This window comes from Dipodomys merriami, unplaced genomic scaffold, assembly GCF_024711535.1.
Source record: "Dipodomys merriami isolate MVZ:Mamm:240054 unplaced genomic scaffold, mDipMer1.0.p SCAF_579, whole genome shotgun sequence".
Lineage (NCBI taxonomy): Eukaryota > Metazoa > Chordata > Mammalia > Rodentia > Heteromyidae > Dipodomys > Dipodomys merriami.
The window spans coordinates 200,475-205,715 of record NW_027206156.1 but is presented as its reverse complement, the minus strand read 5'-3'; the positions used below and the strand labels follow the sequence as shown (position 1 = coordinate 205,715).

At 32.7% G+C, this 5,241-nt stretch overlaps 1 pseudogene; it reads left to right on the top strand.

Annotated features, from left to right (window-relative positions):
• The first annotated feature begins 4,637 nt into the window (after nucleotides 1-4,637).
• On the top strand, nucleotides 4,638-4,734 carry LOC138813038 (U6 spliceosomal RNA; annotated as a pseudogene).
• The last annotated feature ends 507 nt before the right edge of the window (nucleotides 4,735-5,241 follow it).

The window sequence follows — 5,241 nt, the reverse complement described above, 5'->3', positions numbered from 1 at the left end:
AAGTTACTACATAAAAAATAATATTTACTATACCAAAACAGTGAAATTTTATTTCATCAGCTTATTTTTTAAATTTAATTTTAATGTGAAAGTGATGTGCACTGGGGTTACAGCCATTGGAAGGTACTGAATACATAACTTTTCAAACTTGTTATCCCCTCTCTCATTTTTCTCACAGTTTTTCCTTCATCACAATACCCCTCAGACGTTGTAATGTACATTTCCAACTTATTGTCTTGTGAGAATTGCTATTGCATTGGTTTGCTCTTTGTCCTTTGCCTCACCATTTGTTTTGTTCCTGTTCCCTTAACTAATTAAGGTAAATGTATACAAAATACACAGGGTACCAAAATCAAACACAGCAGAGGATAAACCTTAGGGGAAAATCTCAAAGAAAATAGAAATCACATAGTTCATCAAAATCAACAACTGCAAATAAGTATTTCTTTTTCCATATCTTGGAGTTCATTTTGCTCAGCATCAGCTTATATGGTCATATATATGCATACAAAGGCACTGGAAAATAGTAGTTTCATGGATACTATATCATGAAAACAACATGTTAACTCTTTTTGTTGGTAAGGGTGGGATTATAATTGGTGAATTCACGATTCTGATAAAGGAATTTCAAAAGAGCTTTAAAATTTATGACAGGTAAATTTTAATTGTTCAAACTTTTTAACAACTTAGCCTATTAAGAACATTTAAAATTGTCTGGGAAAATAGGCTTTCATGCAAAGAAATCCGTGTAGACTTAGTTGAGAGGGAGCAATGTGGGTGAATATGGCTCATTTTCACAGTAAACAAACAAGCCTCACAAACCTTGCTGTAAATCCTGTAGGTTCTCTTGAGAATTGTCCTTACCCAGGAAATATACTCTCACTGTGTGAAACAAGGGTGCAATGGAATTTAAATTCAAAGTTCTTTTAAAAAAAGACATCAAAATTTGTGAATTGACATTTAATTACTAAACAGTAATTCTCTGAAAAAGAAGGGAAGATGTAATTCAAAATCACTTACTTTAATAAAAGTATGAGAAAAGAGTAGTGAAGGTAGTGAAGAAAGGTGAGAGAACCCATACAGGACTGTTTTCTCTCCAGTGGTGTAATGGGATCTTGACCTTGTTTCTTCCATTCTATCCTCACAAGCTATAAAGTGTAGCTCAGGACTGGAGTAACCAGTTCAGATAAAGAATACTCAAAGAGTGGGGGCTGGGAAAGTGGCTCAGTGGTAGAGCACTTGCCTTGCATGCCTGAGGCCCTGGGTTTGATTCCTTAGCATCACATAAGCAAAAAGAAAAAAGCCGGAAGTGTAGCTGTGGCTCAAGTGGTAGATCGCTAGCCTTGAGCTGAAGAGCTGAGGGACAGCGTCCAGGCCCAGAGTTCAGGCCCCACGACCGGACCCCCCCAAAAAAAGAGAATACTCACAGAAGAAAATATTTGCAGTCGATGTAGGTGATTTATAACCTTTGACAATCTATTCAAATCTGTTCAAGATTCTCCCCTACCCCAAACTGCCCTCTTTGGACAGCTTTGTTTGTTTTCCCATGACTGCCCTTCATTAACTGCTTAAAATTTTGTGAGCTCATATACATACTCTCTAAGCATTGCTGTTTGGTTGTGATTTTTGTGTGTTTTTGTTTGTAGTTGTGTTTTTAACTGAATTTCAAAAGGTTGTGCATTTGTGTTACAATTAAATATGTCCACCTAATTGTCCAATGCTCCTGGATCAGAGTCACTCCTTCTATCATTCTCAACCAACCCTTTCTCCAAGATTTATTGCAGATTTAGGACTTCCTTTATTACATGTGTACATTGAGTATTCTAGCTGTACTTGCCCCTTGTTCCATTTTTCATTCATTTTATGTCTTTACTATTATTCCTTTCTGGTTTCAACTTCCTGATAGTCGTTCTGTTAAACTGTCTGTTAATACATTCCAAGGAGTTTCAATCCCACATATACTTGAAATGATGTCAGCTTATATTTCCATAATTCATTCATCTGCAATAACAACTTGCAAGACTGGAGACGTGAAGCACCAAGACATGATTTTATTCTCATCGTTTTGGAAGATTAATCTTTAGTCAACAAGAAAGTTTAAACATCACTTAGAATTTATAGCTAACTACCAGTTTTTATAAATGGCTTTGTACAATGGTGTGTGATTATTTTATTTTACATGGGATGATATTTTCTACTACCTATAAATTTTGGAAAAAGAAGAAAACTAAAATTTACTACTGTAGATGAATATGATAGCAATAGAAGACAGATTTTATGTTTGTCACATCTCTGATCAGTACTCATATTTAAGACTTAAAGTCATATTTGTTACTATGTTAGACAGATAGGGAAAATATATGATAAGGCAACACATGATAAAGCAACTATTAGTGACTTTTTAAAATGTACCTTCTTATATGATGAAATTTACTTTATTAGCTAATATTTGGGTTTGAATTATGGGAGGCTGATGTATTTAACACATTTCTGGAAGGCACCTACTGAACAACGCAAATGGTGCGAGATACTATTTCTACACTTTATTGAATGGTTGAACTTATTTGGCATTAGTGCTGGGTAAACAAATCAACTCTATTGTAACTTGATTCCTACACTTGAAAAACTTAATGTCACTATCATCTACTTGTCAAGTGTTATTTTGGTGAATATGATTATAAAAAGTTTATTTGAAAAGGAATATACTTTCAAGAGATTAAATGTATGTTATCATTGGTTTGAGAATGACAACATTTTTAGACTACAGAACCAAGTTTTACTGAAGTATCAGTGTTTTGAAGTACTAAGGGTCTTCTCAATTAATGGTTTTCGAAATTATATTTGAACTCCAAGTCAAGATTTCCTAGCCTTGGTAGAACAATTATGGATCTAACATTCAGGAATTATTTTTCGGCCTACTTATGCTGGACTGAAATCTTCCATTCATCATTAGGAGAGGGGTATTAAAAATAATCTTGTGACATTTGTGATTTTGTTTACTCATATGGGCTGGTCATCTGTAAATTGAAAGTTTGAACTACAGTACTTTCTGTCATATTTTGTGATCTCATCTTTCATTTTGAGTTGCCTTACATTTCACAATTGCTTACTGCTAATTCCTGCAAGGAATTGGGGCACTGAAATATTATAGGAAATGAGAATATGAGATGGGTCTTCAATTACTTTCTCTTAGAATGTTGCATGGGCCAAGGTGAGAAGTCTTGCCCATGTTATCTGATGATGCAGGTAACTGGGACCTGATATCCTCATACCCATGGGTACTGCAGAAGAATAATAGCTTTTAGGCAACATATCAGCAAAAATTTGGGTATAATCAGTAAGAACACTTCAGAAATATGGAAAAAAAACACTTTGGGACTAGCGAGTTAACACAAGAAACACATCAGCAGTGTAAAATCTCTTCTAGATTAGAGGAAAACAATACTGCTTTTTTTTTACTATGTGAATTCAGAAGACCAAGAACACTTAGAAGGTAATACAAGTTTATACCGAAGACATTGCATTGATACTTTTTATATTCTAATATATATTCTAAACCTAATTATTTATGTTCCAATCTATTTATGGGAATAATTTTAAATTTATTTGTCAAATTATCAATGAATTCTAGTAAGATTCACTGTGTGAAATTTAAGATCAGCACATATAAATATAAAATATATATGTATATATAATAGAAGAAATTGTTATGCAATGTTCCGTTGTGGTTAGGGCATCAAAGGCAACTGTGTTTTAAAGTATTATTCCATTATCTCTACCTCAGTTTTTGGTAGAGTTAGACATAAAACTTTACCATTTGTAAATTTACAGCCTGGAGGCAAGAGGAAACTCTTTGATTAAAACATTACCAATTTAAGCCTAATATCGAGGAAAAACATATGGACTTTTTCAGGAGTTATGGAAATATTTGGTGATAGAAAGTCAGTAGTGCAAGTTCCTGCCTGGTTGGATGGTAGACAGGCCAGAATATTAAGTAAACATGAATATGAACATTTTTTTACCTTCTTGGCTTTAGCTAGTTTTGAAATGATAGGAATAATAAACAATTATATTTTGATAAAATACCTTCTATTCTGAAGAATTAAGTCTGAAGTGTACATATCTCTATGAACCCTTGTAACTAAGATTAGTTTTGTTCCAGTAAGACAATCTATGCTGTCAGGTAAGATATTCTGGTTGGTCTGTTCCTACATGGAAGAAGGGTAAAGGGACAGAAAGACATTTGTACCACTGAGACCTCATTTAGAAAATTTTAAGCTGCAGAAGTTTAGAAGTAGCTCTTAAGCAAGGCTTACTTTGAATCCATTAGCTCCACAAAGCTAACTCAGTTGATAAATAAGTACTTGAAAAGCCATTACCTTTGAACTTAGCTATAAAGGCTTCAAAATATGATCAAATTTAAAATGAAAACGTCAAAATAGTCATTGACAAAAAATTGCAAATATGAGCAATCGACCAAACAATATAAGTTTTTTCCACTATACAAAGAAATTTAGAGAAATAAGATCAATAGCATTTTTAGTAACAATAAAGGTTCCTTGTTACAAATAGGCAACCAAGGATATATGCGTGTATAAAGATTACATCGTTAACTACTTAAATTTAGAGGATACTCCATGCTTCAGCAGCAGGTCTACACAAATTACAATACAGAGATTAACATGGCACTTGCACAAGGATGGCATGAAAATTTGTGAATTATTCCATATTTTTCATTCTTCAAATGCAATGAAAAATAGTTATTAAAAAGTTGATTAGAAAAATACAAGTGTAACAAAACCTGTAATTCATAGAATTAAAGGTTAGTTTGACATCAGTGTATTAAACTTTCACCTTCGAAAGGCCCTTACATAGCATAACCTTTAAAATACTTGAAATTAGATAACATTATCTTTTTATCCCAAAGAAATAAAATAATATAAAGGCTTAGGAAAAAGGAATCTTAAACTTTTCCTATATGGAATGTAATCTGAAAGGACACATTTATTAATGAACCAATATATTATAAAACAATGTAGACTTCAAAATATTATATCTAGAAGACAATGAAATAGATTATGGACTTTATACAAACATAGATACTTTTTTCAGACAATCACCAGGAATATCTTTAATTTCTATACTATTCTTTTCAACAGATAAGATAAAATTAAAAAAATCACAAACTCTGCAGAAATCATTATAGATGCATACAAACAACTCTTGAATACATTTTGACAT